Here is a 13,109-nt window from a genome sequence, read left to right on the forward strand (position 1 = left end):
TGAAACCTCGATTTTCATATGCCCTGGTTTTTGTAGGATTTAGTTTTTTCAGACACACTGAAAAACACTATTGAATTCAAGAAAGAACTCATAGCAAAGTACCAAAGTAGCATCTGTTAGACTAGGATTGTAATGTAAAGGTTCCTTACTGAACACAGGTTGCTGGGGGCATGGTTTAACGGAGACACATAACAGATAGTGAGCCAAGCCAGTGTATATAACGGTGATTGTGCCTGCTGCTGAAGTTTACAATGATGTTCACGTAAGCAAGTGTACAGCTCTTACCGTTTACTCTTTGAAGTTAAGTCTGTAACGAGCTGGAATGAAACAGTCCACTCATCTATGCGTTTGCTCATCTTCAATAAAGCTAAAAGTCATGTTAAATGTTCATTTATCCATTAATTCGTCGTTTATATGTATTTCACATTGTTTTCTGCATGTAAAACTGTAATGATTCTCTAGAAAATGTGTTTTGTGTTTATATTTGTGGGTGCCTGAACGGAGTAACTGGATTTACATTATTTGTTATGGCAAACATTGATTCGGTTGTCTTACGCTTCAATTGGACCTTTTGGAAGTGATTAACGACAAAAAGCGAAGTTCCGCTCCACTTCCTCAAGGGACAATACCATAAAAAATGTTACTCAGATACAATTTAGAGTAATCAGTCATAATACATGTTGGATTTCATGTTTTATCCTTAATGTACTGCAGCTCTCCACAGGGCCGGAAGCACTCATGCAGCCCCAGGTCATGACGCTACCACCACCATGTAAAAGATTATCTTGGCAGCTTTTTAGACAATAATGTCTGTGTTGTGAGTCATTTTCAGTGGATAGTACATATATACTGCCACACAACCTGTACACTGACGACTGTAAGTTTACTTCCGATAGTATTGTCCCTTGAAAAAAAAAAAAGACACCCTTGTATTAGAGTAATGGTCGGCGGTGAGTGCCACACTGTGAAGACACAAAAGTGTTTAAGACAGTCGATAAGCTATTAAAAACCAAGCACTTTGCAAAGAAATAACATGTTTTCACAACCTCCAACACCCCCCACCTCCCCTACGCCCTATCCCGCCCCTGCGTATAGCCTGCTGCAAAAGTGGCAGCCACTTCCTTTCTTTGGGGACAGAAGCGTGGTGAAAGGTCGGAACAATAGGACATAGAATGAAGAATTATGGGCCAGCAGCTGCAGCACAATGCACCTCTGTGTGGAGCGAGGGGAGCCAGGCAGGCCCGACCCACGCACGACCCAATTGTGACGGGGGAAGGGGGGGTTGGTAGAAGAATCATGACATGTTTCTTCTGTGGAAAAAGTTTTCCCATTTCCAGGCATGTCTATTGTGTGTTTAGACGTCTCTTCAAACATCACCAGGAATTAATGAAGAGGGGGGAAAAATAAAATGACCTCTTATCTATTGCAGCGGGGCTAAACAATAGCGGAAACAAATTAAGATCAGAGCCGACGGAGAAGTGCATTAATATATTTCCCTAGCCTTTTGTTACCTTTTTTTTCTTGTCCTCCTTTTATTCCGAGCGGTTAGTATGTGAATGTAATTACCGAAAGGACTTGGGCTAATCAAGTAGGAATGGTATCCATTAATTAGTCTGTGCCCTGGAGAGAGAAAGAGAGGGAGGGGAGGCTGGAGAAGCCGTGTTAACAGCGTTCCGCATCAACGGGTAGCAGTGCCAAAGAAGCAGTTGTCAAGAGCAGGTGGTTTCGCGTGCTCTGGTGTCATCATACCTGACGATGCCCTACTGAACCCTCGGTCGACGGGAATTTAGGAATTTGTACGACACCGACTCGAAACCCGGAGACCTGGCACTCATCTGGTAATTAACCCAGAGCTGAACTTATCTCGGAAGTGTGCTACTCCTTCCCTGAGATAGCAAATTGGGGTCTGAGAGATATCCGAGCAGGAGGAACATTGGCTTAGATGATGGCGCAAGACTGTCTATACATTTTTAAGACAGGGCCCACAACCAAGGTTCACTGACAAAGGAAATCTTTTTTTTTTTTTTTTTGCTAAACATAACTTCTTAATTGACTGTTAAGTTAAAGTCTGTTGATTTTGCAGAAATGCCTTATATAAGATGACCCCAAATATAAGACAACCTCTAATTTTTAAGACCGTTTTTTGGAAAAACTGTTTTTAAAAAGAAAAAAAAATCAAATGAATACTTATATATACTAATATATACTTTTTATTAGGGGTGCACGATAAATATCGGGACGATATAAAGAATTATGACGTCATACCGATAAAGCCGATAACCAATAATTTAAAAAAAAACGCTCCAATGAGGTCCAATGAGATCATCCAGACTGTGCTGTAAGCCGGTGATGAGGAAATCAAGCGCTCCTTTTCTCCTGCCTGTGATGTGTGCAAACTCACTTGTAAACGAACATGGTGTCGATTGAGTGGGATTTCTTCACCATTTCAGAGGAAAATATTTCACATGCTTGTGGCACCAAATGTTCTGCAAACAATCCATGATGAAAACATAAAAATATTTTGTTTCAACACATGAAACCTCATCAGCCACCTGAAACACCAGCATTGCGATGACACCCGGAGGCCGGGGCTTGTTCCTATCACCGCGGCGTCGGATAGGTGCAAACAGTTTGCCAGGAGCGACCGGAGGCCTAGAAGAATCTATGATTTGGACCGACGACAGACAACTGGACAACCAGCACTTTACCATTTTTCAACAACTATATTGTATGGTGTGTATTTTTTACTGCAGCTGCTCAATAATTGTTTCATGACTCTGCTTCATTAAGCACCATTATCTTAAAATTTGCATCATTACTCAGCCTCTGCTGTTGGATAACAGTCAATCGCAGGGCACATGTAGATACAACAACCTTTAACACACCTCTCTATGTCACTGTGTATGGAAGTGACAGGAAGAAAAGCTCTGACTTGCTTTATGGTGAAACCATTTGGTGCCACCTGTTAGTTTGCATGTACAGTATGAGTGACTAGACCCCGAATATAGGATAACCTGTCTTTTCCAAGAGGATTTAAAATATATATACTGTATATATATATATATATATATATATATATATATATATATATATGAATATATATATATATATTCTGGTCTTGCAGTATTTCTATCACTTTAACGCCTCTGAAAACACCACAGGCTCAGGATGCTCACGCCGGACACATCAAGCTTGAGGAGAACCCGCTGATTTTTAAGTATCTGTATCTCTAGACCCCATTTATACTGATGATGACCTGTTTTTTCAATACGATCTCATATTTGGTTCAATACGGTAACTGTTGATTAATAATAATAATAATGGATTCAATTTTATATGGCGCTTTTCAAGGCACCCAAAGCACTTCGCAATGAAGTGAACCCATTAGTCATTCACTCCTCAGTCACACACTGGTGGTGGTAATCTACATCTGTAACCACAACTACCCTTGGGCAATCTGACGGAAACATGGCTGCCAATTCGCGCATACGGCCCCTCCAAACACCACTAAACATTCATTCACATTCATGCACCAGTGTGGGCAGTACTGGGGCCAGGTGGGTGAAGTGTCTTGCACAGGGACACAACAACAGTGACTGCTCAACCCCCTGAGCCACTGCCACCATTAACTGTGTCTTTCAGCAACTGATACACAATTGGATAGCAGTACTTAGCTGAAACCAGCGGAGGCGTTGTGGCTTTGGGCCACAATTTTGTTGTCTAAAAAAAAAAAGAGGAACACAACAACAGCTACAGTCCGTGACAACGAACTACATCCATGCAGATATTAGCTATGCTCAATACCACACTGGCATGGAAACAGGAGTTCAGATCATTCTTTAAACAAATACGGTTTTCCAATGCCCCAAGAATCTTCACTAAATGTTAAAGTGATGTTAAATGTTCATTTATCCATTTCATTCATCAATTGACGAATTGTTTTCTGCAGTGGCCGCACGGTGGTCTAGTGGTTAGCATGTTGGCCACATGGTCAGGAGATCGGGAAGATCTGGGTTCCAATCTCCGTTGGGCATCTCTGTGTGGAGTTTGCATGTTCTCCCCGTGCGTGTGCGTGCATGGGTTTTCTCCGAGTACTCCCAGTTTCCTCCCACATTCCAAAAACATGCATGTTCGGTTAATTGGCGACTTTAAATTATTCATAGGTATGAATGTGAGAGTGAACGGTTGTTTATCTATATGTGCCCTGCGATTGACTGGCGACTGGTGTACCCCGCCTCTCGCCCAAAGTCAGCTGGGCTCCAGCATACCCGCCACCCTAGTCAGGATAAGTGGCATAGAAGCTGGATGGATGTTTTCTGCAGGTAAAACTCTAGTTATTCTCTATAATATAATTTTGTTAATATTTTTGGATGTCTGGGACCAATTAATTGGATTTAAGTTATTTCCTATGTATTTGTATTTGTATTTGTACTTTATTTATCCCACAGCGGGGAAATTCACTTGTTACAGCAGCAAGCAAGATACGCAAGTAAAGAATACAGTGTAAAGAATACATATTGACTACAACATGGTTCAGGTGGTACAGGTGTTGTAGAGCCTGACAGCGGTCAGTATGAAGGACCTGCGGAACCGCTCCTTCTTACACCTTACACCTATGGGAAGAATTGTTACAATTTTAGTATGTTTCGGTTTGCTTCGGACGAATTGATAACAGAAACAGAGGTACCACTGTTGTAAATAACTGTTAAAGAATATTTATTCAAATGCCTCTCCCTCCTTGACGGTTCCATACGCATCTCTAAATGACATGAATAGTCAACACAATTACTTATACATGACGTTTTCCATATGACTTTAGCTACATCCATGTGGGCGTCAGCTATGCTCAATACAACGCTGGCAGGGAAACAGGAGTTCAGAACATTCTGGAAAATAGTTCCTTAAAAAATGTGACTCATTTTCTCACAGTCGATGAAGGATATTCAGTCAAATGCCCATTCTGTGCACATTTCTAGTCAACCCAATTACGCCAACATGACGCACATGACTGGTTCATGAAGATGACAACTTCATGAGCATGCAAGTGTTTATAAATCAGTAAGCCACGCGTCATAAAAAACAAACCTCAGAGACCAGTACAGAAAAGCTCAGACATCGATTGGGATCTTCATTAGGGAAAACTCAATCGAGTTAAGTCAGAGTGATAATTAGTGTTGTGACAGTGCCCCCCCCCCGTGGCGTTTTTATTGGGTTATTTCAAGGGGGCCCCTTTAAGAGCGGTGGTGGCTAATCTCCACGGAGAACCGCGAGAGGACTACCACATCGAGAAACATCCCCCATCACCTGTATCAATCTTCACCATTAAAAGCTGTTTCGTGTCGCCGAGCAGCCGGGGCCAAAGTCCTGAGTGGAGATTAAGATTTTTACTTTTGTTTTTTTTTTTCTGGAATAGGAGTTTGGTGTTCATGTCCACGGTGATGAAGTCCAATGCCAGATGAAATTAAGTATGATTGGGCGGGCCGTGCAGCTGATGGTAAAATGGGTCAGCGCAAACAATGAAGGCTCTGTAATTAAAAATGACGTGACCAGCTACACCAAGACCGTTATATTTTTTTAATTATGTAGAAATTCTAAGAAAAAAAAATGTAGAAAAATATAACAGTGGTGTGAAAAAAAAGTGTGAAAAAGTATGTGTTGGCTTCCTTCGTGATTTCTTATTTTTTTTGCATCTTTGTCACACTTAAATGTTTCAGATCATCAAACAAATATAAGTATTAGTCAATGACAACACAACTGAACACCAAATGCAGTTTTTAAATGAAACTTTTTATTATTAAGGGAGAAAAAAAATCCAAACGCACATGGCCCTGTGTGAAAAGGTGATTGCCCCCTAAACCTAATAACTGGCTGGGCCACCCTTAGCAGCAACAACTGAAGTCAAGCGTTTAACTTGTAATGAGTCTCTTACACGCTGTGGAGACATTTTGGCCCACTCATATTTGCAGAATTGTTGTCATTCAGGCACATTGGAGAGTTTTCCAGCATGAAGCACCTTTTTAAGATCATGCCAAAGCCTCTCAATAGGATTCAGGTCAGGACTTTGACAAGGGCACTCCAAAGTCTTCTTTTTCAGAGGTGGACTTGCTGGTGTGTTTTGGATCATTGTCCTGCTGCAGAACCCAGGTTGGTTTCAGCTTGAGGTCACCAAAAGATGGCCGGACATTCTCCTTCAGGATATTTTGGTTTTTTTGGAATTCATGGTTCCATTTATCACAGCAAATCTTCCAGGTCCTGAAGCAGTACAACAATCGCAGACCATCACACTACCACCACCATATTTTACTGTTGGCATGATGTTCTTTTTTGAAATTAGTGTTTTCCCAAAAGTCTTGGTGATCATCAAGGTGTTTTCTGGCAAAATTGAGATGAGCCTTAATGTTCTTTTTGTTCAGCAGTGGTTTTTGTCTTGAAACGCTGCCATGCAGGCCATTTTTGCCCAGTGTCTTTCTTATGGTGGAGTCATGACCACTGACCTTAACTGAGGCAAGTGAGGCCTGCAGTTCTTTGGATGTTTTTGTGGGGTCTTTTGTGACCTCTTGGATGTGTGGTTGCTGCGCTCTTGGGGTCCTTTTGGTTGGCCGGCCACTCCTGGGAAGGTTCACCACTGTTCCATTTGCGGATAATGGCTCTCACTGTGGTAATCACTTTTTCACACAGAGCCATGTAGGTTTGGATTTTTTTCCTGCCTTAATAATAAAAAGTTTCATGTAAAACTGGATTTTGTGTTCAGCTGTGTTGTCATTGACCCATAGTTAAATCTGTTTGATGATCTGAAACGTGTAAGTGTAACAAACATGCAAAAAAATAAGTTTGTCTTCACATTCTGCCGCAACTGCTATATTTTACTTCTACACTGTGTCTGGGGCCAATTAAAAAAATTTGGACACCCCTGTACTATACCATACTAGTACAATGCTTATGGTAAGTTGAAAACTTGCTGCAACTGAGATATATATATATATATACATTGAATTTAAATATTAAGATGTTGCATGCATTGAAGAAAAATGCATTACAAGATTTAATCGAAAAAAAGCAGCCTCTAGCAGCTGTGGTTGATAGCTCTTAGTAGTGTATTTATGTCCCATCCAGAAGAAACACCACATTTCTTCAATAAGAGAGTACTACAAGCTTACATGACTGCTCAGCCTGATGTGAAAAGACAACCAGTGTCTATTTAAACACAAACAGGCTCCTATAGCTAATCTGATATACCCTTTTTTTCATTTTGCTGTGTCAATTTTGATTTGTTTCCTCCCCCACTCTGCTTTCTCGGCTCTTCTTTGAAATCCCAACGTTGGAATACGAGCATGAAAACTAACTCCGCTGGGAAATAAGGTGTTTTGCAGCTATTATCCCAAACAAAATTATTTCAACCTCAAGGTGAACACAATATTGCACCAATATGACCCTGCATCACCTACAAATATAATGGAGTAACCACACAGATCTGATGGGCAAACATGAGCGGTAAGAGTGCACAGAATGTCGGAATGTGTTCAAATGGAATAAAAATCATCAGCAGAATAGCAAATTACAGAAAAAAAAAAAACACTTGGCCGGACAGCAACAAAAAGTTAGCTCTTCTTCCAGATTAGCTTTAACCGTTTTAAAAAAAGCTACAAAGTCATAACAACTTAGCTAATTGAACATTCTTGCTCCCTGACTGAAAACCACAAAACTAATTCAATCACAGACCCTCTTAGTTCCAAAATCCCAAACTGCTGACATGAGATTTTGCAGTTGAGCTTGAGCGCAATAACCGCAGCCTTTTGCCTAAGGTTGTCTGGAAACGTGACATTTATGCTAATATGTTCCGCGGTTTTCACCATAAAAAAGTACAGAAAAAGCAGTGCGGTTTAAAACACGCAGTCATTCACTTTGCGTTATTTTATTTCACTTCCTATCAAGCTCTGGCCAGGATTGACGGCAGAGTTGCATAACTGTTATATATCATTATACCATCCTATATCATTATACCATCTGCATTTTTCCCCAAAATAACTCCATTTCCCTATTGCCTCAAATCACTCAAGGCAGATGTCCGCCCACAGCTGAGTCTTGGTTCTGATAAAGTGTGTCAAAGTGTTTTTTTAGCATCTAAAATCTAAAGGTGTTCGTCCTAAGCTGACAAAATGTAATTGTTGCGATTTGTTCGCTATAAATGCATAACTGTAGATGACCCCATGAATCCCACAGGCCATCCTCTAATTGCTTATGATACATGAATCCCTCGCCACTTTGTGCTTGGAATTTTGCAGCCTCAGTCTATCACGGTGTTTCAAAATATATTAATTAATAAATAATCGCTATTTCGTGGTTGACTGTGGCCTAATATTGATCAAAAACATATGCATATGTATGCAAATTTTATTTAAAATTAAAATTAAGCATTTTTCAAGATGAATGGCTAAATGAACTAAAATACCATCATTTCCAGTCATTTTTTCTGAAACTTTGAACCCTGCGGCTTATACACCAGTGCGGCTAATTTGTGACTATGGTCTAATCTCTTGATATGTCCTGTTTCAGAAATACTACTAATTATTTAAACACTGTGCCGCTCGCAAGTCAGTGATTGGCAGGAGCCAATCACAATTGTGAGCTCTTAGGGAACTCACGACAATCTTGTCAACCCATCGGAAATCGCCGGGAAATGTGACTCACAGTGTCATCCCTGATATAAGGTTGAAATCATCACACAGCAGCTTAACACTCAAAACGCTAAGAAAAACACAAGACGAGTTTAAAATAAAAAAAAATAGCAACTATTTTAACTTCTTCCCATATTGCATTATTCCCAGGAGAGCAGTTCATTGAATATACATTGAATATGGTTATGAAAAATAGCTCTTCAAAGCATTAAAAATAATGCAACCAAAGTATTGCTGAATTATTATTTTTTATTACACAGCATGACCAACAATATTGTTTCCGCGACCCCTGTATCAAACAATACGCAGTTTTTATTTTATCAATTTCTGACACCGCTCTATGCTGAAAGATCAGTGTATCTGCGATCAACTACTAAGGCTTAGGTTGCATTGGCCTTGGAGTTTGTAAACGTTAATGCTCGTTTATAAATTATGCTTTGTATGTGTACAGTCGAAGGTTGTTGGTCAACTTTGAGATTCCACACTTTACCAACTAAACATCCGGACTAACTGAAGCAGTGGATACTGGCTCCAAACTTAAAACCGACGACCAGGAAGTCTCAGCAAGATGCGCGTTTGCACAAGTATAGTGTATCTGTGTGAGCCACATTGGCTGGACACAGACGTTGCTTGCCATGTAACCGTATTGAATGGTTGCATTTCTTTTGCAATGTAGAGCGCGACACTGTCTGTGAGCGTGCACTATTTTGTACTGTTTTGTTTATATTTGCCGACCGATCACCTCAGTAAGCGTTGACTGTCGGGACGAAGGCTCCGCTGCCCGGGGCACCTCCATCAGTAGTTTTTTGTCGGTTGAGAAAACTGTTGGTTGTCGGTGTCCATGCGCTCAACTTGTTCATTCTGTTTAAAACCGAAATATTCCCACATTGGGGTGTGGCATTTGCCTTAGAAACCATCGCTTCTGTGCTTTCATTCATGTTAGCGTATGCTGCCTCACAAAGCTAAATGCTAACCCTCTGTAGCCACTCACTAGTAGGCCCGCCTCCACAAAGAGGCACATAAATTGGAAAGACGTGTACTCATGTCTCACATAAGGATTGTGGATGATGGGCAGGATTCATAAAAAAAAAGTGCAGTACACCCAACACTCACTTCTCTCATCTGTTGTGTTGAAAGCAATTGCCGCAGTCAGCCCGGCAAGAATTGTACACGTTGGCACTGTTGTCATGCATCAAATTATCTGACTGAGGCATACACACTGTTTGCTGGGTTGTGTTTGAAAGGCAAAAGATGGTAAAATGATCTTCAGTTTCGACTCTGATGCTGCTACTTTGCGGGATCTCTGTAAAAGAGGCAAAAACTCTGTGGTGGAAACGGAAGCCTGATGAGGGTTTATGCGAATCAAACTGTCGGTTTGGTGGAAAACATACAAACATATGTAACGGCTAAAAATCCAATGTATCCTGATGGGACACAATAGCAGATTTCCCCTGGTCATACAAGCTCATTCAGCAGAAACATTCTACAGCTGCCTCCTCGGCCCTCGCAGGGCCCATTCACGCCCAGCAGGGCTACCGCGGATGCAGTGCTGAGCTGACATATACGACCGCATTTCCTTCTATGTGTGCCGCGCTCCATTTGTAAAGTAACTCCACAAAAACCAGCACGTCCACGCAGCGGGCTCTGCAAGCTGCGCTCTGATGTGCCGCTGCGGAATCAATAGTTAATTCAGTTTAAAGCTAAAATCATTACTCCGACGGCCCAGCACTGTCTTCCACTATTACGAGTGCTGGTCTTCAAGTAAGCTGGCGCCGAGGGGAAGTGTGAATGTTATAGAGCAAAAAAACAGTAGGTCTCAGTTTAGTTCAGCGTGCGTGTTGATTATCTCAGCTGTAGCAACTGACTAGACAGTGTCACTGCAGCAAGACCTGCCTTTGTGCAACACGGGAGCGCACTTTAAACTCACGTTGCTATTGTTTGAGTTCCTTTTACGCCACATATTGACATGTTAATGCAAGACACAAGACAAACCAAGCAGTTAGGGTTCATTCGGTCATAAATGACAAGATTCACTAACAAAACAAGCAAATGAATTTATAGGCGTCTTTATGGCGTTGTTAAAAGATGCTGTTGTTGCTATGCTGTAATTCCTCTGGGCTGACGTTATATTCGGTAGATGCGGCGTACAAGACGAGATTGATGAGACAAACCGGCCAGGGGGTGCGCGTATTTGTAGGATTTCATTTAATGCATCATAGAATGAGATTTGACAAACTGCTGCTTGTCTTTAGTGCTTGCAGATGTAACCATGACAACTGTGAGGGTCTTACGGGGGCCTCCATCACCAATATTTTGAATGATCACAGAGTAGACTGTCATGTTTGATTGATTTATACTGAAAATGCAATGTTTTTCCCGTTAACAATCCGGGATCCGCTTAGGCAGAGGTGTCCAAAGTGCAGCTCAGGGGCCATTTGTGGGACACAGCTCATTTCTTATTGCCCCATGGCATATTCAAATTTGTGTGAAAGAAAATACTTATGACCATTTGAAACGTCAAATGCAGTAGTCCCTCGCCACTTTGCGGTTTGAATTTCTCAGCTTCACTCTATAACAGGTTTTCAAAATGAATTAATTGAAAAATGATCACTGTTTGGTGGTTTACTACGGCCTATTATTTGCTTAAAAAATATGCATATTTAATCAAACGTTTCCTACTCTTGGCCTAAAGCATTTACAAGCATAAAAATGGCTAAATGATTGAAAATACATAAATAAGGCATTCAGAAGACGCATTCAAAGACGTGATATGTAGTATTCCACACTGGTCTGGTAGGTGTCAGTAATGTTACATCGATGAGACAATAGCCACAGCAGGAAGTACACTGTCCAGAAAAAACAACTCTCCCGGTGCTAACTTGTAAATAAGTCTATGATATGTCTTATTTATATCTCATATGTCTTATGTTCTGTTATTATGTCTACTATTTTGGGTAACATTACGGTTGTCCCGATCGGCTGCCGATTGGCTACATTTTGAAAATCGGGTCAAATTGGATAAAATCGGCTTCCGCCACGAGATCAGGCCGATCCGGTTGCCTCATAATGTTCGTAACTCTGGGCCACACTCCAACATGGTAGGTGCGGTGCCTCAAAGCTGGTTGCCATTCGCCTCCTGCCACCCGCACGAAGAAGGAAACGCAACACCACCATGCAGGCATGTCCGTGGTGTACAGTGGTTAGTTAGTTTCACGTTGGATGTTGGATATTTGGCTCCGTAGCCACAGCGGTAGTTCCCCCTCACTGTGCCAGACTGCTGTGTCATGGTGCGGGGAGCTCGAACGGGAAGTACCGCTGTAACCGCTGGTTGTTTATACGGGGGACCGTCAATAAATTCTTATTGCACAGTAGAGAGTTTGTTAAAAAAAATGTGTCATATTCTAAATCACACCACAAATTGATCTATAACCATTTCAAATGGTTAGTCCTACTCTAAAAGTATCCTGCATGCCCTTTTTTCCAATTTTATCTTTAATTGGATGGACTTTTATTGGATTAGGGACCTTACTCACAGAGTTTGGTAAAGAGCCAAACAAAATTGTTGGCCATGCTTTGTAACAAAAAAGTAAATTCAGCAAAACTTTGGTGGCATTATTTTTCATGTTTTGAAGAGCTATTTTCACAACCATATTCAATTCCACAAATTAATGCCCCCGCAACCCTAATGAGGAAGAAGTGGTATAGAAAATGGATGGATAGTATTTGTAAAAAAAAAGCTTATTATTTTTATAAAAAAAGGATCGGTACCAGATCAAATCGGATCAGCTTGGCAAGACAATTAAAAAAATCAGATCGGAAGCCAAAAAATGTGGATCGGGACATCCCCAGGTAATATAAGTGTAAAGGTGACTATAGGGGTGTTATTTTATGTCTAGAGGGCTCTAAGAATGTTAAAAAAACGTATTTAGAAGATCATAAACAGTTTTTTTTATGATCGATGAAAATATTCCAGTTACAAATTGGGAACCCTATTTTACGGAAATTGACTTACCAGTGCCAATTACCTGGTAACCGCGATAAACAAGAGACTACTGTACAGTCAAAGCTCGGTTTTCGAACACACCTGTTTTTGTATGAGTCGGTTTTCAACACAAATTTTCACAAAATTTTTGCCTCGGCTCTCATACGCTGTCTCGGTTATCACACAATATTACGCCTAACAAACTGTTGCATTTTACCCTTTGGAAAATGTAAACTTGTGGTATTAATAAGGATGTGGACGGACTACTCCCAGCATTGCTTGTTTATTTGGTCATCTTGGATCAGACACACTCTACACCAACTCATGTGATGTTTAGTTTACACAATACGACGCTATCCTGTAACACAAACTCAAATGAGAGTGTTACACAAAATAAGTTCCATCCTAGCCAAGAAAGAAGAAATTAAGGAAGCTAATGTTGTGAAAAGGGT

At 40.9% G+C, this 13,109-nt stretch overlaps 1 protein-coding gene across 1 annotated transcript in view; it reads right to left on the reverse strand.

Moving 5' to 3' along the window:
• The window catches only part of tox3 (TOX high mobility group box family member 3), a 71,695-nt gene that overhangs the window by 31,595 nt on the left and 26,991 nt on the right, over positions 1–13,109 (reverse strand). The gene's annotated exons all lie outside the window — the stretch shown is intronic.

Source organism: Dunckerocampus dactyliophorus, chromosome 3 (genome assembly GCF_027744805.1).
Source record: "Dunckerocampus dactyliophorus isolate RoL2022-P2 chromosome 3, RoL_Ddac_1.1, whole genome shotgun sequence".
In the NCBI taxonomy this organism is placed as follows: domain Eukaryota; kingdom Metazoa; phylum Chordata; class Actinopteri; order Syngnathiformes; family Syngnathidae; genus Dunckerocampus; species Dunckerocampus dactyliophorus.